The sequence below is a fragment of the Sceloporus undulatus genome, chromosome 5 (assembly GCF_019175285.1).
Source record: "Sceloporus undulatus isolate JIND9_A2432 ecotype Alabama chromosome 5, SceUnd_v1.1, whole genome shotgun sequence".
Taxonomy (NCBI): domain Eukaryota; kingdom Metazoa; phylum Chordata; class Lepidosauria; order Squamata; family Phrynosomatidae; genus Sceloporus; species Sceloporus undulatus.
The window spans coordinates 67771241-67795672 of record NC_056526.1 but is presented as its reverse complement, the minus strand read 5'-3'; the positions used below and the strand labels follow the sequence as shown (position 1 = coordinate 67795672).

The window sequence follows — 24432 nt, the reverse complement described above, 5'->3', positions numbered from 1 at the left end:
AAGGATACTTTAATATTTCCCAATGCTCTGTTTCAATAGGCCTTGTATTCTCAGTATAAGTCTGCAAGCTTTGGATAGCACAAACATGCAACGAACAACAATATAACTTTGAATTCTGAGCTGTAGGCACTTTTATCCTCATGCAGCTTCCCTCAACCCCACTCTAGAAACGTTACATCTTTTATTTATTTTTATGATCTAATATAGTTGCCATACTAATCTGCTTTAAGAGCCAGTCTTGACTGTGAAGTGTTTTCTGAATATTACAAATATTGATGTTAATGTGTGTCCAGAAATTATATAAAAATAGAAGACATTAATGGTCCAAAACACACTGAGGAAATAATCCCGTTTGAGACTGCTTTAACTTCCAGCTCAAGGCTAGGGAATTCTAAGAACTGTAGTTCTGTGAGACATTTAGCCTTCTCTGTCAGAGAGCTCTGGTGTCACAATATACTACAATTCCCAGGATTTCCTAGCACTGATCCAGGGCAGTTAAAGCAGTCTCTAACTGGATTATTTTAGACTACAGTTCCAAGTTAGACTAGAACTTCATTCAGCACAGCCTGTGGTCATTTTGGCTAGGAAATTCTCTGATTCAAAGTCCAAAAAGTAACATTCCCAAATTGTTTGCCTGTGTGCAACAAGGCAGCCAGTTATAACTGCAAGCTGGAAATGTGACAGCATTGCTACTTGTATGAACTGGTCTTTTATTGCACACATTAGATATATTAAAGATATATTCTTAAAAATTCTATTTCAGCAAAACCCATTACTAAAGGGTATCAGTTTTGTTTTATTTGAGAACTGTTTTTAACTTTTCAATTAAAATTATGAAACAGACGTCAAAACATACATTTAGTCATCTGCAATACATGAGACAAGGTAAAATTAAAACTAAATTAAAACTAAGAGAAATATTTAAATATGTGCCGTAACAATATTAAACACAGATATGTATTTAACGCTGAATATATTCTGTGCTAGATCAAAGCAGGGTATACACCACATATATTAAAATAGCTGACTTCAATTCTTTTGTAACCATCTTGGAGTACAAGGAACAATCACAGAAGTATTTAACATAATGCTGGAATTGTAAAGGATACACACACACATCCAGATACACATGTTTCTAGCCACATGATTTAGGAGTTAAAGTTGGACTAGGATCCCAGATGACTAGGGTTTAAATCATCACTGTGCCCGTAAATGATCTTCAACAAATAAAGCTCTCTTAGCCTCAGAGGAAGACAACAGCAAACCTTCTCTAAACAAAACTGGTCAAGAAAAATCTGTGATAAGGTCAGTGGAAGTTGGAGTTGATTTGAAGGTACATAGCAACCAGTGTGGTGTAGTGGTTTGAGCATTGGGCTATGACTCTGGAGACAACGGTTTCATTCCCAGCTCAACCAAGAAAGCCATTGGGTGACCTTGGGCAAGCCACATGCTCTCAGCCTCCTCAGAGGAAGGCAATGGCAAACCTCCTCTGAACAAATCTTGACAAGAAAACCCCACCATAGGATCACCTTAGGGTTGCCATAAGTCAGAAATGACTTGAAGGCACACAGCAGAAACAACAACAGCAACAACATAAATACACATATCCAATGCTCTTTGTTTACAATAAAATATTGTATTTTATAGTTTAAAACTGCAGTGACATGCACATTTTAACTTCAGCGAAAATCATAAAAATTCTAGTGAAAAAGAAAAACAATAAAAATAATATATGTTGGTTAAACATAAACAAAGTGACTCCACTGAACTCACATCAAATATCTACATCAGCCATTTTATAAGCAGGATACACTCTCCCTTCTCTTCTATGAATGTTTAAAGCTCTCCTTCAAGCTCTTACTAAATCTATTGATCTGTGAAACACAGTGCACTCCAGGGAGGCAATTCACTTGACGTTCTATATCAAATGATGAGATGAATAATGATCATACCGTTTGGTAATTAAGCGTCTTACAAACCTTTTAACTGACTGAATGCCAGAGAGGTCAAATGAGGTCAAACCCACTTTTAAAAAACCCTTGTCTTATATTAACCACAGGAAATAATCACCTTAAGAATAGCAACAACCTAAATGCATCTTAAAGCAAATATTGAAAGATACAGTTTCCCCTTTTCCATTTCCCTTCTACTACTAACACACTGCTTCTTTACTTTCTTCACCTATAGCTGTGTTACCCTCAGTTAATTATAACATCTATGGGACATAGATTGTTTGTGGACATAGTCCATGCTACCAGCATTCCCTTCAGATGGAGAGAAATGAGTAGCTTACAACAAATGTAAACCATCTCACTCAACTACACAATTTCGCCAAGGCTGTGAACAGTTACAGTGCAGAGCCAGGAACGTGATTCTTTTAAAGAAAATTATTATAGGATATCTGGTATTTTAGAAGCCCACTTTCAATATTTGTCTTCTCAATATTTAAAGTTTAGCACAGCATAGTTAATGGGAAGATATACACCTGTTTCTACAGGAATGAGACTTAGATATCTATTAACATGCTAACAACTCAGACTCCAAGACACCGGACTATATAACATGAGGAAAATGCTAATACTCAAAAGGGTACCCTATACAGACTTTTAAATGTGCACCTGCAAATTAAGGATGATCAAATCCTTTATGAGCAAAGCATGCACACATCAAAATTTATAAAAACAATTATTACCAAAACACATATAAGCATATACTGAACATTATCACAAACTTTTTCTTACCAACAATGATGCTTTCCTAAATCTATGTGCTGTTGTTCCAGACAAACAAAGGCTTACCTATAACCTCAAAGTGGCAACCTGGAAAACGGATCAACACTAAGTAAGGGATATTCAAAGAGAGTGGTATACATAATGTGGTCTGTGCACTTCTGGCAATTCATCAGCTCCATTTATGTGGTCTGTGGAAAGGGTGTGAAACAATGAAAAATATCTATACTTGGACCTACATATGACTTCTTTTTTCTGATGAAGGAGCTCAAGGCTGTTTTTATGAGGACTGAATTGCTAATCAAGCAAACAAAGCTATGGCCTTGGGTCTCCTGTTTTCATAAGGTGGTGCTGCTGTTCACTATCCATTCCTTGAAATTTTACCAGGTACAGAGGTACAGGCATTGTTAGCAAACTGATCTATGACCAATGATTTCTGTAATATGACATGGATTTGGATATGTCCAGCATCTGATGAAATGTTTGATTTGATTAAATTTGTAAGGAAAAAACAAGATTATTAGACGATGTAACTAAAAATCAGGAATCTTCAGGTGTCCCATCAGGAAAATATTTCAGAAGTGCTGCTCTAAATACAAAGTGATTCCAAAGGAATGGTGAAAAACTGAATAAGAATAGCTTTACCTTTGCAATATTATTTTCAATCATCCTGTAATATAGTTTGAATTTCCCCCTCTCATACATTACTGCAGTTTTGATGTAGATTCACATATGCGAACAGTGTATTTTTCAGTAGTTTAGTATCTCAGCTACCCTACAGCTTCCTAATAAATTCAGAAAATTTGTAGGAGTTTATCATTACAGTGGACCCTTGTTATACGCTGGGGTTTGGTTCCAAGATCTCCCGTGTACAGTGGTACCTCAGGATACGAAATACCCAGGTTACGAAATTTTCGGGATACGAAAAAATCCCATAGGGAATTATTGTTTCGGGTTACGAATGTTTTTTCGGGTTACGAAAAAACTTTTGGTGCTTTTTTCGGCTTTTTCGCACGGAATCGCGGCTTTTCCCCATTAGCGCCTATGGCAATTCGGCTTACGAAGGCTTTTCGGGTTACGAAAGCGGCCGCGTTACGAATTAATTTCGTAACCCGAGGCACCACTGTATAACAAAATCCGTGTATGCTCAAGTCCCATTACATATGATTACATAGCAAAATGGTGTCCCTTATAAAAAATGGAAAATCAAGGTAAATTTATGCTTTTTTGGAACATTTTCAAACCGTGTATGCTTAAATCCGTGTATAAAAAATCTGTGTATAAGAAGGGCCGACTGTACTATTGCAAAATTCCAAGAGTAAGAAGAGAGGAAGTCAATGAGGGGGAAAGGTATAACAAAAACTTAACACAAATTCTGCTGGTGTGCCACCTCCCCCCCCCCCCCCCCCCCCCTGTTCCTTGGATCACTCTAAACAAGGCAGCTTTAAGCATGCATGTTACAGCCCTGCAGCTAAACAAGCTGAGGGCCTTTACAGACTGGCCTGAAAGGCCAGCCTGGGGGCAGAGTTGGGGTGCAATGTTCTGACAACACATGCCCAACTCCACTCCCCCCAGGGTGCCCTGACACTGTGCACTCCTCCAAGCAGCATGCAGCATCATGGCATGCCTCCAGCCAATGGGGCATCATACAGCCATGCTGCCATGGCTATGACATCCTTTTTGTGGCTCCTTTTTGTGCCCTCGAAAGGCCAAATCATGGCCACAGCATGAGGTTGCTGCGGCCCCGATCCAACTGGGAAAAAGATGGCTGGAGACCACCCCTTAGTGTGCTGAGCCCCTAAGTTAGCCAGGTGTGCTGCAGATGATGCAGGATTTCAACAATGCATGCTGAGGTTTCCCTTTTTGGAGTGGCTCAAGATTTTATGGCCTGCATTGCAAATACAATTCTATTCCAACTGGAGGACACTATCTATCCAACTAAGTAGGATATATTCTTTATCTTGTTTTCTGTGCTGGGTGGGATAGTGTTATCTGAGCAAAGGCAAAAAGGCAAAGGTATTCTCCGTTGACAAGGTCGTCAAGTCGTATCCGACCATAGGGGGCGATGCACATCTCCATTAACAAGCCAAAGAGCCAGCGTTGTCAGAGACTATTCTGTTATCACGTGGCCAGTATGATTACACAGAACAGTGTTTACTTTCCCACCAAAGTGGTACTAGGATTGCCATTTCCTGATTTTGGGTGGGACAATCCCAGTTTTACCCACTGTTAAAATGTCCCATCAGGTTGAAGCTCTCTGTCCCGGTTTCCAGTGAGGGGATGCAGCTCTGCAGCAATGGGGAAAACAAGGTGTGTGCTAAGACCTAGGGGATTCCAGAATACCTAAAGCCAGGTCTGGATCCACCACTTCTCACCTGTCGCAGATGAGCTGTGCCCAGTCCGCCTCCACTTGTCCTCAGGCGCCCTCCTTTCCGGGCCTGAGTCCCCCATCCTCCCTGGGGCAAAGCAAGGGAGGCTGAGGACCAGGGTGGCAGGTGCCCCAAGGAGGTCCTACCCACCCACCTGTCTGCCTTCGGCATTTGTTTGGGAAGGAGGCCACACCCTACATTTTAGGGCATGTCCTACATTTCAAGCTGCATTTTGAACATGACTGAGAAGCATGAATTTATATTAATGTTTTTGGATTTTGTTTGTTCATGTCCTCCATTTTTCTTGAATGTCCCACATTTTGTCCTACATTTTGTACCAGTTTTGTGGAAGAGAATTATGGTGACCCTAAGTGTACCTATTTATTTACTTGCATTTGCATGCTTTCGAACTGCTAGGTTGGCAGAAGCTGGGACTAGTGATGGGAGTTCACCCCATCATTTGACACCCGTGCCTCGAACTGCCAACCTGCTGATCTTGCAGTCTACAGAGTCAACATCTTAACGACATGAGCCACTGCATCCCTGTGATCTGGGAGAAACATTTAGTAATTCTATAGTCATGAAGAGACCACTACCTGTTAGAATTCAGATTTCTGAGTGGAGTGAATTAAGACAATTAGCTCCAAGAGTCTGGTGGATCGTAATGGTTTCTGGACAGCTCTTATTTTCTCTTAAGCATCTTTCATACTAAATAAACACACAATCCCTCAACTCATAAATGAGTTGAACTTGATATAATGACTGACATAACAACTAGAATTGTATTGGATGAAACTCAAAATTAGGTCCATGAAATAGGGGTTACATAACATCTGTCAAGACAAGAAAGGAGGGAGCACATTCTTAGATTAACTTTCCTAATCAGAAGCTATGACAAAAATTATCTTGGCCATTGTGATGGGGCTGAATTCACATAGGGATCCTCTCCAACACTGACATTGTCATTTTCAACCATCACTCTTAATGTACAGCAGCTCACTGGACTGCTGGTCACGGCACATCATTGGGTCTGCTGAGCCAGCTGTTCATCTCAGAAGAAGCCAAGGGGGAGATAGTGGACAAAGGCAAGTAAATTCCATATAAGGCAGATGATCCAACAAGAAGAGGAAGGACAGGGGAGGGGAGGGCATAACTTTGGCGTTCTGTGAATAAAGAGGTAAAGTGGGGAAGGAAGCAACAAGCCAAGAAGAGAGAACAGTAGGTACACTTAGGAACTCACTTGTGTAGAGCAGCCAATGAATCTCTCTCTTTGCTAGACAACTGCAGGAGTTCCAGCCATCCACCTTCCAAGTCTCTACACTCCTACAGTCCAAGACAGAGATCCCAAGCAAGAAGAGCTTGCTACAAGCAGAAGAAGGAGATTAGATGGCTCTGAGAGTATAGGTAGGAACTGATGTGACATCAGATGAAGATACTAATAGGAGATAGGGATTCCTAAGCAGCTGAGGAGGACATGGTTAGCCATCTAATTCAAAGGCTTCGTAGAAAAGAAGCCCCTGGCTAAGCAAAAAGAACTTGCCAAACAGTACTGTTAACCTCTCATCTGCAAGGAGTCTCCTTCTTTGTAAGTTTTCAAACAGGGGCTGGGTGAACATTGGTTGCGAGTGCATGGCAGGGGGTTGGACTCAATGGCCCTTGTGACCTCTTCCAACTCTATAATCATAATCCTGCTAACGCTTGTTAACATGTGGAGTTCCTGTCCTACTAATACCTGCCATCAGTGGCAACCCAGTTCTGCCCACACCACCAGTTGAAATCCCAACCTACTAATACTTACCAGCCCCAGAGATCCAGCCCTGGCAATAGTTACCACCAGCTGAGATGTGTGTGTGTGCGTGCGCGTGCGCACACGCCATAATTACAGCATGGACATGAACATGAGTAACCATGTTCACATGACACTGTTGTACTGCAACTGCCCTGCATTCCTCCCATTTTCCCTTGGAGACTGATTCTTTTCCCACTTGAAATCAACTAATGCTCCATCCCACTTTGATTTAGTAACCAATTTGTATGTGACTGTCTCGTTCCACCTCATTACAATAATGACAGTGTAGTAGGCATAGTGTGAGTGTGATTTCATTGATCCTCTCCTGTGTATTCCCAATCCTTGGTGTCTCCAGCAGAGAAACCCCAGACTACTTCTGCTCGTTGGGCGGGAAGACCACCAAGTTTCCAAAGCGAACTACTGTACATTTATTATTTGGCATGGTGGCTTGTTTACAAATTACATAATCTCAGTGTAACCTATTCAGCATTAATACCAAGAGAAAACATAGGATTCAGAAAATGTTTGAAGTGTCCAAAAGTTAAACAGTAACATATGAAAGCCCAACGGGATAAGTGTTGGTTCATGGGGGAAAGCACAGAGAAAAAGTGGTGGAAATTACTTGTTGCATGTTCATTTTCTCCCTATACAACAGTTGACCATCACACAGTCATATAAGTTGGACTGTGTGGTGTTGTTTGCCTTCAAGTCATTTCTAACGTGTGACAACTCTAAGGCAAACCTATCACAAGCATCTCAAAGCAGTTGGCCAGCTAAGTGGATAGAGGGCTGCTGCCAGTCCACAAACCATCAGCTCCCAATCTGCAGACATTTTCTAGAAAGAAAGAAACAACCACAGCTAATAGGTACAAATATGGTACCAGTACCATATGGATATCACTGGCACATTATGAAATGTGCTGAAATAGCATGAGAAGCACTGGATTGAATAGCTCTATTGACTTGCCAGCAAAATTTATTTGTTTCTCTTTCACTGCACTGAATGTAAAATTTCAAAAGGTGAAACAGTTTTGTTTGAACAAAATGAAATTATATAGGTCTGTAATATCTTAAAAATATACTATAAACTGTACAATAACTAACAAATGAAGTTCAAAGATGCACAATGTGATTCTTTTTCATTCTTAAAAATATTCTATCAAAAATTAAAGACACATCAATCATTTTAGACCTTGTTAATTGATTTTCAGCATTATAACTTTGCCTACTGTTACTATACAAGAATACTTTCCTGTATGCTGTGTGTAGAAAGTATTCCCATCTGCTTTAGCGCTTTGCCTTTTCACAGGCTTAAACCTGTCAAATTATTCCATTTGATTTCAGAGAATTCTCATATGGCAATCTATTTTATTTACTTTATCTTCAATAAAATGGTTCACTGAACATTAGCAACTATGAGACACAAGTTTCAATCAGTCCTTCGGCAAAGGCGTCAATCTACATTAGACTTACTCTGGTGTGGGTTGCCCTGAGAACATTGAAATAAGACAAGGCAGTAGTGAACAAACCACTAAGGCAAGGCAAAGCAACAACAGAGAAGAAAAAGAAAATTCTCCCTTGACAATACAGTCCTTTGCTTGAAAAACACAGGTACATAATTCAAGACAATAATAATTTCACAGCAGCTTACGAAGTTCTTTAGACTCTGGTTTAATTCAGCTGTTGTGACAATTAAGAAAGCTTCACTATGGTTTGCAAGGGTGGGAATCATGTAACCCTCAGAAGCTGCTGGACTGAAACTGCCAGCATTCTTTATAATTGCCTATGGTGGCCTGAGTTGCTAGAAATTGCTGTCTAGTAACATAAAACAGACCATGATTCCCACTCATGCTCTAATGCCTGAGCTGTGAAAATCAAAATGTCAAACAAAGGATTTTTCCAGAAAACAGAATTGGAAACATGGTCTGAAGCAGGCTTCCAAAGCATCAGTTGTGCTACCTATCTATTGGTGTAGAATATGAATTTACTTACTAAAAGCTATGTACAGTAATTCTTCACCAAATTTCATCAAATGTAGCAATGACTAATTTCAGCAATTTTCTTCCCATTGCAAAAAAGTCTTTGGAAGCCAGAAGTCGGAAGTTTTCAAAAGCTATTCACAATTCGAGACTTATTCTGAAGAAAAATTGCATATGGCTGTCTGCACAAATAACAGCATATTCTGTGCAGGAAACTGCATTTTCTTTATAAAAATAATATTTCAACATAAAAATATTAATTTCTGCATAGAAAATGAACAGAACAAAAGCAGTGATTGAGGATTTGTTCTGCACAAAATTCACATCTGGTTGATTTGCATTGGAAATAGGATTTTCTGTGCAGAAAACAGCATTCTCTGGGCATTCAACACAGACATATTAGTTCCTTGCAAAAAATATTGTAGTCTATGCAAATGGACCATATATGAACTTTTCACAGAACCAATTCCCAATTATAGCTTTGTTCTGCACATAAAACAACATTTTCGTTGCAAGAAATAAATTAAATCCTGAACTGTGAAGATTCTTGTCACTCCAGGATACTTCTCATTAGGTTTCTTGATACTTTCAATCATTTTTTGAACATTTTCAAATAGTCTTTCCATCTTTATTTACTAAGCACAGTTACAATGGTTGCTGTTTCCTGAGGTTACGTCATGATGGAAATGCTCTGAACAGAGAATAAAAGTAAAGCAATAGATATAAATTATGGCTTGCTTGTTTGTATGGAAGGTCAAACTGATTCAGTTTTGTTCTGAGCAAAGGTGTGGCATGATGTATGAACTGAGCCTCTAGCTTTATTCTATCTGAAAACTACAAATGATCCCCACACCACTCATGCTGTTAGTGTCTGAGTTCTGCATTCAAGTCAATCAAATATAGGAAGTGTTCATATCTACCACTTGTGCTTCCATGGAGTTTACTCACTAGAGAGATTCCACGGGAAAATAGGACTTAAACTAGATTTAAACCAAAGAGAATCCCAGAATGCCCAAACTTTATCACACGACGTTGCAGTTAACGTGAAATAACACGAAGTTAATCTGAATGCAAAGCAGAGAAAACCGGCAGCTTTTTACTTTCGGAACAATCCCTGCTTTGCATTTGGATTAACTTCGAGTTATTTCACTTTGGCAGTCCCTAGTGTGATAAACCAACTGAATTTGCAAGTTTGGTTTAAATTAGAGTGTACTTTAAATCGCGTTTAACTCCCGTTTTCCCCTGGGATCTCCCCTAGTGTGATAAAGCTCTATGCTAGGCCATCTTCTACAACAAGTTCATATTGTTACTGAGCTGGCATCTATTTTCAATTTTCTTTCTTTATCCATACCTGTTGTGGTTCAAAAATAGCTACTGTAATAGCCAGTAACAGCAGAACAATCAAGTATATTTGAGCAACAATACTTTTTGGAAGACAGTATCATTAAGGACTAATTCCAAGAACTCTCAAGCATCATTTTGAGATACCATGAAAATGTCTCCCAAAGCATAAACTTTGTAATAAGCGATGCAAGTTCATCTCTGATATTGGCTGTTAAAAAAAAAAAGAATATTATTATAATAGTGCTCTTCCCAGCAAATCAGACCATTAAGAATGTACTTAATGTTCACTTGAATTGAAAAGGAGGCCTGTTAAAATCCATATTTTGCTACTTTGTATAACCATAGGAAAATTTAGTACCTAGTAGTTCTAGGCCACAAATTTGATTTTACACATGCAAAGAGAGAGAGAGAGGGAGAGAGAAAGTAAGTCTGTGTTTATTTCTAAACTACTGTACATTTAAAATGCTTCTTTGTGATCAAACGTATCTATAATTTGTAATAAGCTATAATTATCTTGTTAGTAGGATTCAAATCTGTCACAAAATTGTTTCACACAGTTCATGACAATGGATATGGTTTATTTTGAAATGTCAGCATAAACAATCACTGGTTGCAATACCTTTTGCATCTACACAAATTTAATGCTGTTATATAATTTACCTTGTAACAAAGACTGCGAAATGTGCAAACTTTTCAGATACAGCTTAATACCACCCCAATAACAGCTCATAACAGTACATATAGCACATCTAACATTTCTAACACACTTGACTCCCGTGTCCATGGCTAACGCATATTTTTATGCTTGAGGCAGCTAGCATACCATCACCACCATAATCAAAACTGAATAAAGCAATCAGCTAATAACATAATCATAACTGTGTAAAGCAATTATACCATTTCAATAAAATTAATACAAATTAAAGATAAGTCATATGATCTATGAAATCTCAGTCTGATATAGAAAAGGGCTAGGTACTTCATCTACTGCTGTCACTGAACATGGTGATATTTTGGGAATATTCATAAACTGAGGATGCTATATTTTGGACATATAATAAAAACATGATTCAATGGAAATGATTCAAGTCTTGGTAAAGTGGAAGGCAGTAGGAAAAGAGGTTCAACTACACTACATATGGGTTGATCCAGTCAAGGAAGGTAATGTCCTGCATTTGCAAGGTTTGAGCAGAGCAGATCATGATGGGGTTCTTAGAAGTCTCTCACACATAAGGTCACCATAAGTGGAAGTCAACATGATGGTAAATAATTCACACACACACATCACTGTAACACACTGCAGCTTCATTCCGGGTATCATATTCTGTCTTAAGAAACTGAAGTATAAAAGACACTTTGGCCTGTAAATCTGTTTCCTTCACTTCCATCTTCACAGAGCAAACAAACTAACCAATCAGAAAGTCCAGGGGCTGCACGTGTTCTGGAGCTCAGAGACCTATGCAGCACCATTTTCAATTCCTCTGGAGGATAACAGCTGCACTGAAATAGCCACTGTTTGAGGATACCAGAAATAATTCATGGCATGATTGTTCACATTTCACATTGTTTTGGGAAGGTTGGCTGGTAACAGTGGGGAACAGAAAAAGTAACAGTGCAGTTCACATGTATTTTTGCAGCTGAAAAACAACTTTATTTGTGACCAACAAAGATCTGAGTGTTCCCAAGGGTCATACTGAACCACATTCTGCCTGCAGGCTACCCCTGTTTTAGTAAACCATAGTTTTCCATTTCACCAAATCAGGAAATCAAGATTAGAATTCATCTGAATTGTACACTGTCAATAATAGATTTCCTCTAGCTATATATTGTACATGCAAAAGCAATAGCACTTTGTATTTTTAGTGAATGAAGCACTCTCTATGCAGTGCTTCATTCACTAACATGATGTGTTAGCCAATTGCCCCCAACAAGCTGGGTACTCATTTTACCAGCCTACAAAAGGATAGAAGGCTGAGTCAACTTGGAGTCCCGGGATCAAACTCACAACATTGTGGCAGCAGTACCAGCATTTAACCACTGTCCCATCAGAAAGTAAGTGCTGATGTATTTTCCACATATCTTGGCCGAAGGTTCCTTTTAGCAGCATCAAATATTTCATCCCTTATAAAAAAAATCAAACCTATATCTCTTTTGTATGTACATCAAGCACCATCTTTATCAGCTCCAGGAACATGAGACCCTCCAACTGTTAGACACTTAACTCCCATCATTTCTAACTAGGCATGGAATGAGAATTCATTCGTTTCCTGGCTGATTTTGAACTTGGGGTTCCTGACCCCTCAAGAAAGTTGCAAGGGAATAAAAATGGCATGTCAAAAGTAAACAGCACAATATGAACAATATAAACTGCAGAGTAAAGTCGAAGGCTTTCATGACCAGCATCCATAGTTTTTTGTGGGTTTTTCGGGCTATGTGGCCATGTTCTAGCAGAGTTTCTTTCTGACGTTTCGCCAGCATCTGTGGCTGGCATCTTCAGAGAATGCTTTGCCTGGAAAAAGTTGGTTGTATATATACTGTGAATGCAGGAGTGATTTGCATGTGTATTGTTCTGTGTTAATGGCCAGCCTCAGGCTGGGAGGCTAATGCAAAAGAGGATTAATGTCTGCTAATTGGTGATCATTATCTGCTGGGAAAGCCCCTGACTCTGAATGGTTTCCCATTTGCATTTACTGGGTTCTTATTTCTGCAGTGTCTCTTGTGTTCCTTGATTCTTGTTTGCACACTGTGTTTGGTGGTCCAGCCAGAAAAATCAGCATTAGCAGAACATGCTACAAACCATTCGGGGCATAAAATACTGTTTGAAAACACTGAAGTTCTAGACCATGCCAACCACTACCATGTCAGGATGCACAGGGAAGCCATTGAAATCCACAAACACCTGGACAATTTCAACCGGAAAGAAGAAACCCTTAAAGTGAACAAAATTTGGCTACCAGTCCTGAGGAATAGCAAAATAAGAACTCAGCAAATGCAAATGGGAAACCATTCAGAGTCAGGGGCTTTCCCAGCAGATAATGATCACCAATTAGCAGACATTAATCCTCTTTTGCATTAGCCTCTCAGCCTGAGGCTGGCCATTAACACAGAACAATACACATGCAAATCACTCCTGCATTCACAGTATATATACAACCAACTTTTTCCAGGCAAAGTATTCTCTGAAGATGCCAGCCACAGATGCTGGCGAAACGTCAGAAAGAAACTCTGCTAGAACATGGCCACATAGCCCGAAAAACCCACAAAAAACTATAAACTGCAGAGTTATTGCAAACTGTGCAGGAGTTTAAGAATCTTTGCAGTCTTGTCATGCACCATCTTTTCAGGTTTGAAATGTTATATGGCAAGTAAAGGTTATATATATGCTTGAAGCTTCAGCCTTCGCCAGTTTGAAAGTTGAAAATTTCCTTTCCATAAGGAAAGCTGTTCAGTTTTCAGTTTCTGTGGACGAAAGCTGTGAACTTTCTGGAAAACTATAATGTTATCTGGACATGTTGTGTAACTTTCACAGAAAAGCAGTGTGGCACATCCCAAATGCCCTGAAGCTACACAATGAATAATTGTTCAATTGTTCTCAACATCTGCTGGAAATCAGAAAAACTGTGATTTACCATCACTATCCTGACTACTGACATGCTATCTGAGGCTGATGTAGATGAAGCTGAAGAATATCTAGAGGGCCAAACATTCCCCACCCCTGATCAACGTGATTGTGAAGTTGCTTCCCTCCCCTCAAGCAAAAACAAATTTCTTTCTAGTGTTAAACAATCTTTGGTGAATTAGGAAAACATTTCTAAATAGGAATTCAGTAAGAGTATATATTTTGGCAGGAAATTATTTTTGTTAACATCATTTTAACTCCAAATTGCTTTGTCTCCAGTTAATGGAGAGAAGGCTTTCAGGAAAAGTTGACTACAGATTGCCCTAAAAGCTCTACTTCTTTCAAGATTATTCCAGCCTTCGAGCAAAGTCTAGAATATTGTAACAGGAGGAAAGAATGGAAAGTTATGTGAACAATACAGGCTATACTTTCTTCACTGATAATAACCTGATTCTTCATGTTCCCCAAACTAACTTTACACAGGAAACAATGTGCATCACAGAACACCATTTCACCAAAGTTTCTCTGCAAGCTGTGGTAAGAAGCAGGAAGTTTGCACTGATAAAAGTTGCCCATACCTTGCCTTTTCCAGACCCCAGAAAACCTTGTGGCAAATTTCAGTCTTGAACTGGAGTGGTACAGAGCATCAGTTCCAGCACTGCAGCCCACCTAATAAAAGACATACAAGACATCTGTAAGTGTTGTGTATTATTGTTACTGGTGGCATTCATCCACCTCTGGATTCACTTTATGACATACTTGCCTTTATTGCCACCTAGGCATCAAGTGTCAAAAATATTAACACTATTTTGATATACACTTTATATATTACTTCTCCACGACCAACAGTTCTCCATACAGCACTTTTATACCAGTATAAACATCAAACAACTGAGGACTATGGAGCAAGCATAAAACTAGGGAAGGGGTTTATTTCACTGTTTTTATTCCAATTATTTTAAGGGTAGTTTACTAATATAGGTAAAATGTATAATTAAAATAATTTTTTAAAAATGAACCAAAACCAAGAAAATGCAGCAAAAAACCAAAACAATTAAACAGACTAAATCAGCCAATTACTGTATATACTTGACTATAAGTTGACCTTATGTATAAGTTGAAGGCAGGTTTTGGGGCTATAATTATGGATTTTGATATGACCTATGGATAGGTTGAGGGTAAAGCTTAGGGGCATGTAACAAAGGATCTAAAGGATGAAGCAACTGAAAACAATACCAAAGAACTTACAAAATTCCAGCAGTGCTCACACTAAAAGCAGGATAGAGAAGAGAACAGAGAGATGTCAGTGCTTCCAGGACAGATCACACTCTTGCCTTTCACCAGGGGATAGTTCCTGTTTTTAAATAAACATTAAGGTGCAATACTTACATTGACCCATGGATAAGTCGACTAAGCTTTTTTTGGGTTACTTTTTTGACTTAAATTTCTAGACATACATGAGTATATTGCTTCTGCAGGTGACTCAGACAAAGTTATGTTGCAGCTAGTCACACACTTCTATAAGCAGACTATTCTATAGTTAGGCCACCACAATCAAGAATGTTCCTTCCTTCTTGACCCAAAATACATGGAGAACAGTGTCCAGAATTATTTTATGAGCAGGCTGATGTGGAAGGGAAATGAGTAAATCCCACAGATATTTGGGTTCCAAGCTATTCAGGTCTTTAGATATCGTCACCAGCATTGAACTAGGAGCAGAAGGTCTCTAACTAGGGAGCTAGTGCTGCTCCTTCAGAATCCATTCATACATCCATCACTTTATTAATACCCTGCCTTCTTCCACAAAGTAGAACTCAACCTGGCTTACAAAATAGAAAGAATTACAATAAAAACAAATATGGTTAAAACATAGAACTGCTGGACCTGATCCCCTTCCCTACCACCATTCCCTTCTCCTTTGTGTCGTGTCTTTTTAGATTGTAAGCTTGAGGGCAGGGAACTGTCTAATTAAAAATAATAATTGTAAGCCGCTCTGATAGCCTTTAGGGCTGAAGGGCGGGGTATAAGTAATAAATAAAATAAATAAAAATAAGAAGTTGATATGGTTAAAATATAAGAAGCTGTTGATACGGTTAAAACATAAGACGTTTATGTACCATCTCATTGTTGTATTGTTTGTAGTCACTTGAACTACTAAGCCATGGAGCATTGGGAGGAAAGGTTTGCAAGCATTAAGTATTGCCAATATCTCTAGAACATTGATATGGAGGCATTGTTCCACAGTTGACCAGTGTCCTTGTACTTGTGCAAACAAGAATGGGCTCCTCAGTATGAGGGAAAGGTATCTGTCATTATGGTGAAAGATGGTTGTGAGAATGGAATGGCATGTCCTTAGTCGGTGTGGTGAGGTTCACCAAGTCAGGCTGTCCTTAAACATGAATGATAAATGAAGGCAGATTGTTGTATGTAAAGCAGACATGTCAACATTTTGAAAAGGGAGCTTGGGAACAACAGCTAAAGGCTCCCGCCATCCTTGGATGACACTGGACCACCAACCAAATGGTGCACTCCCAGAGAAGTGTATGAAAGAGTCCTACCTGATTACATCTTGACTGAGGAGTGAAACCATGGCAAATATGGCAGCTGCAAAGATTGTAAACAGAACTTTCACTTACAGAATCAACAAGTCTTGAATGGAAGTCATGAGGCCATAGGCCTCACAGAATGACTCAAGGTATATTATACACACTGCCTTGAGACAATGCAGTGGTACAATAATCCCATAGCAAGGTATTATTGCAGTCAATTACACGACCATTTCAATAAAACACTATAGAAGATTAAAATACCATAGATGGGCCAACTCTATAATAGAATTACTTAAACTAGACTATCAGAGATTAATTTATGTGCCACTACTTCTGCTTTTCCCATTTCATTCCTCATTTTGTTTGCTTGTTTCTCTTACCAATAACTGTAGTGAAGAGACTTTCATGCTTCTTATTGTTCTTTTTAACTGTCCATAAGTTTACTTCAACACATGGTGACGCTGTGGATGAGACATCACCAAGATGTCCTATCTTCAGCTTCTCTGCTCAGGATCTGCAGGCCCAGGCCCATGTTCTCCCTGATTAGAGTCTGACCACTGGCATGTGGTCGCCCTCTCTTTCTACTGCCTTCTACCTTTCCTAGGATCATTGCCTTTTCTAATTATTTATTTTTCGTCATGATGTGGCCAAAGTATCACAGCCTCATTTTAGTCATCCTGGCTTCCAGGGATTGTTCAGGCTTGATCAGTTCTAGAAAACATTTGTCTTCCTGGCTGTCCATGGTATCCTCAGCACTCTTGCCCAGCACCACATCTCAAATGAGTTGATTTTCTTTCTATCAGCTTTTTTCACCGTCCAGATCTCATATCTGTACATGGCAAAATGGGGAATACAATAGCTTTGACTACCCTCACTTTAGTATTCAGTGTTATGTCTTTACACTTTACAATCTTGTGGAGTTCTTTCACAGCTGTCATTCCCTAGTCTACTGATTTCTTGGCTGCAGTCGCTGTTCCGATCAATATTTGATCCAAAGTATCGAAACTCATTAACTATTTCAATGTTCTCATTCTTTTAGATCTTTGTTAGTCCTTATTTTTGTTTTCTTAATGTTAAACAGTGACCCTACCTTGGCCATATAGAAATGGAAGGGGGTCCAATGACAAGAGTTAGGAAGACGCAAGGCAGTGCCATGCCTTTCAAAACACCCTGCTGCTATGTTTATTTCCTCCAATGGACCAGCACCTCCACCTGCCCTTCAAGGCAGAGCAGCAAGGCCCAGAGAAGCACATGGTAACCATGCCCACTTGGCCAGATGCATTTGTTTGCCTTTGAAAACATTCCGTATCCGCTCTGGAATCTGGACTCCACTCTAGAATGTAACTGAGGCCAGTGCAGCCATTGGATACTGGTCAGTGCGTTGGATACTGGTCAGTGTGTTGGATACTGGTCAGTGCGTTGGATACTGGTAGAGTGTGTTGGATACTGGTCAGTGCATTGGATACTGGTCAGTGCTCTTCTGGACCTTGGTCGGACCAGACCTGTTCTTGGCGGGCACCTTGCCTTGGGTCTATCCAAGTTCTCAGCGCCACGATGCCAAGTGTATGGAGCTTCCTCAAAGGGAGTGGAGGGGTAAGCAGGAAGGGAGGCCTAGGGTGACCATTGAGGCTATGGATCTGGACAGCCATCCTTTCTCTGATTTTCAACCATCTCTTTCTTCTGCAGAGGGTCAGGAAAACTATTGTCAAATGGTTTTCCAGCTCCATACGGCCAATGGATGAGGAGGACTATCCCTGGTCTCTTCCTCTTCCGAGGTAAGTCCCTATTACCTTCCTTCCTATCTATCTTGCTTCCTTCCTTCCCTCTGTTCCCTTCCTCCCTCTTTCTCCCTCCTTCCCTCTTCCTTCCTTCCTTCCTTCCTTGTTTCTACGTGTTACTACCTCCCCTTGCTCCCTTCTTTTCTTTCTTCCTGCTTGCCTGCCTGCCTGCCTTCCTTCCTTCCTTCCTTACTTACTTACTTGTTACTGCCTCTTTTCCTTTTTTCTGTCTCTTTGCCTTCATTCCTTCCTTGATTCCTTCTTTCCTTCCATCCTCCTTTCCCTCTTTCCTTCCTCCCTTCTTTCCTGCTTTTCTCCCTCCCTCCCTTCCATCCTTCTGTCTCTACTTCCTATTACCTCCTTTCTTTCCTTCTTTCTGTCTCTTTCCATCCCTTCCTTCCTTCCTTCCTTTTTTCTCCCTCCCTTCATTTTTCCTTTTGGTTTGGGCAATGAGGGCTTCTTTCGCTGATGTTCTCTGGGGAATTTTCTGTACAGGGCTCTGGGAAACGAAGACTTTTGGGAATCTCTTGGAATTGTTTGCTAGGGAGAGATAGATCTGCTGGTGTTTTCATGGCCTCATTCCCACTACCTTTTAAATCAGATGGCAAGAAACCAGTTCAAATGACCCTGGTTCCCACTTAATCCGAATTGCTGGAGCCATTCTGAGAGGGGGACCATGCTCCAGATGCATTTAACCCACGTCTTTTTGACATTGATTTTTTTTCTGCTTCTTTTTCAATAAATCGATTATTTGCAAGTTTGGTGAACCACAAGCAGATCAGAATCGATTCAAATTTCCCCTTCAGCTGGCTGGAACTGAATCATTTTAAATCGATTCATTCATGAATGGGAACCTCAAGCAGTTTATTTTGGTGCCAGAAAATAACAGAAAATGTGATTGGGGCAAGTGTAGTGTAAACCACAATCTGATGTCGAATCGATCCAACAATTCGGATCGCACACTGATTTCTCTGTAAGTGGGAATGAGGCCCATATCTCCCTTTGGGAAGTGGGAAAAGGCTGAGTGGGGCTTTTAGGTTTAGATTTCTTTGGAGCATTTTTCCTGACCTCTCTCCTGTGCTCTAAGGCCTTTTTCGGTGTCCACACTACGGCTTTGCGGAAGAGATCAGAGAGCCACCTGAGGATGTCACTCTTGTGGCCCCACCATTGGGCTTTCTAGAGCACCATTCCGGCTGCATCTCTGGATAGGAAAGATGATCAGTGGTGCTGGGGATGCTCTGAAGTTGTCACATCGAATGGTGTTTTCCTGTCCCCATTCCAGACTTACGGAGCCGCAAGGAACCTGCGTCAAAGAGGAGGATGTCGCTTGTCCGGCGTTTGCCGTGAAGGTCCATCGCTCTTTGTTGGTAAGGAAAGAGTCTTTCAGACCCACAGATGAGTGTCATCTTTTGCCCAATAGTGTTCTGAGAAGGGACCATGACCTGTGGTCAGGCAGTGAAGGGCCCTGACCCCTCCTCTCAGGGGGGCCAGGTGTCCTCCTTTTCCAGGACATGTCCTATGTTTCAACCTCCTGACCAGGAGGAATTCCAAAATGTCTTCTGTTACAAGCATAGCTAAGAAGCATGCATTTACATTGTGGGGTGTGTGTGTGCTGACTTCTGTTTTGTAATGTCCTACATTTTTCCATGAATGTACTGCATTTCTTGTTTTCCCTTGAAAGGATTCCTCAGAAATGGAGGAGACGTCCACAGAGGCCAAAAATGAGGAGGAAGATGGAGATCATAGGTACTCTTTTTCTTACCATCTCCAAAGGGCATGTGGCCATGGAAGCGCCATGGCTGGGCTTCTATTCGGACCTTTGTACAGTGGAGCCTTGCCTTATGCAGGGATCTGTTCCGAGCCCTGCCACATAAGGCAAAATCTGCCTATGCTTGAGCCTCATTCAGTATAATGGGGCTCATGATCACCATTCACTTGATTGCCACGTGGCTTCCGCGTAAACAGGAAGCCGCGTATGGTGCACCCACGTATGGAGCGGGCGCACTGTATTGTCTTTCCTCCCAGCTTACAGAAAGAACCCTCTCGGTTTCAGAAAGGTAATTTGTTCTCACCTGGTAGGGATCGCTTCTGTAATGCCTCGCCCTGGAGAAATGGCTGGGTGCTTCTGGAAAGAGCACTCTCTTCATCAGTCCATGAGTTTCCATAAGGATGTCTTTGTGGTCCCTGAGTGGACCACAAAGTGGACCATTCTGCCCCAGAGGGATGCTCTGAAGGTGTCACACTTCATGAAAATTTCCTGCCCCCATTTTAGACAACCGGAGCCAATGGGGGATTGTGCTGAGGAGGAGGAGGAGGAGAAAGAAGCCTCTCAGATGTTTGACCAGTAGGAGATTCGCCCCTTCTTGGTAAGGAAAGAATCTGGCTGACCCTCAGAGGGGGTTCTTATTATTTATGTATTTATTTATTTTAAAAAGATACACACGCACACAGTGGGACCTTGTCATCCACTGGAGTTTGGTTCCAGGATCCCCGTAGATAACAAAATCCATGGATGCTCAAGTCCCATTCAATATGATGGCAGAGCAAAATGGTGTCCCTTCTATAAAATGGCAAATCAAGGCTTGCTATTTGGAATTTGTACTTTTGGGGAATATTTTCAAGCCGTGTATTCTTGTAGAAAAAATGTGTGGATAAGGAGGGCCGACTGTATGTGTTTAAACATCTTTTGCCCTTCTGGACCCACTGAAGAGTGCCAATGAGTGTCTTGAGAAGGGAAAGTTTCTGACCTCCTCCTTTTCCAGGATGTTTCCACCTCCTGACCAGGAGGAATCCCAAAAGGTCTTCCGTTATGAGCATGACGAAGAGGACCATTGAGCAGGGTGGTCATGACACCTTCCAGGACACGTCCTATGTTTCAAGCATGCAAATGGAGCCTTAGAAGGTGGCTGTTACCTAATTTCCCTCCTCTCCCCCATCCAGGGAAAGAAGGCTCTGCCTCCTCTTTGCGAGTGGTTCTGCCATCTGAACCCTACAGTGACCGAGTTATTTGCAGACATTGCGGCCCAGGGTCATTTAGAATTCATCCTGGATCACTTTTGAGAGTCACCCCAAAGGTAAGCAGATTGCATCTTAGTCTCCCATGCATCCCTGGGGCTCTGGGTCTATATTTCCTCTCTGGGGCTGGAAGTCCAGTAAGCATGCAACTTCCCTCTCCTTCCCTGTTTCTCTGTGATAAGCTCCTGCATGAAGTCCTCACTTCTTCGTATTGCGACCTGGAGCATGCACTGCTATTCCTCATGGCCGAGATGAAGAAGTCCTCTTGGTTGAGGAAAGTAAGGACATCACACAGAAGGGGTCTTTCCTGCTGACCCTCACATGGCTGCTCCACACACAGCAAATTCAAAGGCTGCACTTTGTCTTTGGAAGTTGGGGAGAAGGCTGGGTGACCCTCGATCTCTTTGCTTATTGTTTGCAAGTGTTGTCCTCTTATTGAGACCAGAATTTCCTTCTCAACTCAGGTGAGGGCCATCAAAGCCATAGGGTTAATCGCAAATGTCATTGACTATGATGAGACGCTGGAGCCATGGGTACCCTCCCTCTCAAACGCCTTGCTTCATGTCACACATTAATCCAGTCTCCAGGATCAGACCCTCAAGGAGTAAGTTGTGTTAAGTAGAATCTGGGGGAGAAATGGTCAGTGGGGGTTTCTAGTGTACTGGATGGGGCCAGATGGAGGAATGCAAATCTCTCTACTGAACAAACAGGATTTTCTGTTGACTTACTGAGGTGATATTAGCTCTCTCTTCTCTGCAGGGAATTAAGTCACAGCATCAGTGGCCTGCTGGCCAGGTTCTTGCCCGACATTGAGGCCTTGCTTGATGCCACCCGTCGGGGTGAGTCTTGCTTCCCTCTGTTTGTCTCTCTGGGGAAGAGTGCCTTTCCCCTTTCCCCAGCCTCTGAGCCGCGGTGATCCCTCCACCCCAAAAGAAAGGGAGAATGGGATTATTCACAGCTTTACTGGCGGAAATAACAGAAGAAGTCTGTATGAATGTCCATGTGGGATATTACAACCCGTGGGATTCAAAGGGGAAGTCAAAAACATCTCTGCTTTCTCTTTTCTTTTCTAGGCATATGATGTTAGCGCTCCCGCAGGGAAGAAACATGGGCTGTATAAGCCTTAAAGCCTGGACGAGGGAAGCCTCTTCCAGGTCCCACTTAGGAATCTCTTGAGGATCAGTGGAGGCTTCCCTTGGACCATTCACCTGGGCAAAGAGGGTGGCAGCCCAGCAATGCTCCCATCTCAGGGGGCAATGTCATTTCCCATACTACTACTACTACTACTACTACCACTACTACTACTACTACTAGAATCATCAGGCTGGCCTGCAGAGAGCCTCAGGAATCCAAGGTCCTTCTGGTGCTGGAGAGCAAAGGAGGAGGCAGTCGTGGGGCAGACACCCATCCACCTCTTGCTCCCACACGCTTGCCTGGGTCTTCTCCTCTTGCCCATCGGACCCCTTGGCACCAGGGACTCGCATGGGAACAGAGGGAGGAGAGGGAGCAGAAGGGGAGGAAGTGCAGGAGCCCCTGCTGCCTAGGGAAGGGGGTGCCTGCCATTGGGGCCTCAATGGTCAAGGAGGACAGAGCTGGAAGGGAGGCGTTTGAGGCACCTGCAAGAAGACCCAGAAGGGGAGCATTCTATACTGCTTTCGTTGACTTTCAGTCAGCCTTTGACCTTATTCCAAGAGACAAACTATGGGGAAAGCTCGAAGGTACCAACATTGACAGCCGCCTGTTAACTGCATGAGAATTCCCGCTTAGCAGTGAGATGTAACAGTAATGGTAATTTAACGAGATCTATTCCCACATAAAATGGTGTAAGGCAGGGCTGTGTATTAGTGCCAATTCTCTTTAATATCTATAGAAACTCTTCGATCACATCCCTGACAGAAATACCTTAGCACCATCCATCCTTGTCAAACAGACCCTTATCAATTTTATCATATGTTGATGATATAGTTTTTTATCACTCACAAGGGTGGGACTGAATAGACTACGGAGATCCCTCGCAAATCATTGTACAAACGATTCATTAAAAATCAACTATAATAAAACTAAAATAGAGGTTTTTTCAAAGAGGCGAATATATCACAAGTGGTCAATTGATAACAACCCTATCTTATAAATATCTTGGAATAGTTTCTCACGCAAAGGAGTCTGCTGCCCTCCATCAAAGGAGTGTGGTAATAAATGTTCAAAGAAGTGTTAAGGCTCTCTGCGCCTTCTTTTACAATAAGGGTGGTCAATATATCCCTTCAGCCTTACACGTTTTTGTAGTCAAAGCTCTAGCTCAGGGGTCGGCAACCCCCAGCGCGCGGGCCACATGCGGCCCGCCAAGGCCAGGGGACCGGCCCGTGCCCAGTGCTGCCGCTGCAGCGGCAATCGGTGGCAGCACCAGGCCCTTGGGGGGCGCCAGCCTCCTCCCTCTCGCGCGAGCCGCTGCTTGTGTGAGAAGCCAAAGGCAAAGGTCTCTCACGCGAGCGGGTGGGGCTCCACACAGCTCTTTCCTTCCTTTCAAAACACCCTGCTGCTATGTTATGGTGGCGTTGTGGTTTATTTCCTCCAATGGACCAGCACCTCCGCCCGCCCTTCAAGGCAGAGCAGCAAGGCCCAGAGAAGCACATGGCAACCATGCCCACATGGCCAGATGCATTTGTTTGCCTTTGAAAACATTCCGTATCCGCTCTGGAATCTGGACTCCACTCTAGAATGTAACTGAGGCCAGAGCAGCCATTGGATAATGGTCATTGCCTTGGATACTGGTCAGTGTGTTGGATATTGATCAATTTGTTAATTTACAACTCGGCGTATAAGACGACCCCCAGCTTTTGGTGCAATTTTAGAGGATTAAAAAGCTGTCTTCTACACCAGAAAATACGGTATTTTGCATTACAATGTAAAAATGGAATCTACAGTGTCTTTCTTGTCTGGGAGCCAACTAAAGATATTTCAACCTGTACACATGAATATTCGTAGAGCCTCTTATATAATTATGTTGATATAAGGACAGAACCAGCAGGAAATCCAAAGGCAAAGTGCATGGTTCTATGTCCCAGTTCATGAGTTCAAGGTACTCTTGAGTTCATGGGCCTCTGTATACTCCTACTGACACAATAACAAGTCCAGAGATGCTACTCATACACAGCTCTCCCTCTCCAAGTAAAGGTAACCCTAAGGATAAAAATGGTTTTCGTATCCAATAATTGAGGTTTCCATAGCTATACTACAGAGATGTACTAACTTTAAGTAATACTT

The 24432-nt window shown here is 41.7% G+C and overlaps 1 protein-coding gene across 1 annotated transcript in view; it reads right to left on the bottom strand.

The window, feature by feature from the left end:
- The window catches only part of FOXP2 (forkhead box P2), a 451559-nt gene that overhangs the window by 318819 nt on the left and 108308 nt on the right, over window positions 1-24432 (bottom strand). Inside the window, 1 exon segment of the mRNA XM_042467206.1 lies at window positions 14408-14498. The gene's annotated coding sequence lies outside the window, so the exon portion shown is untranslated.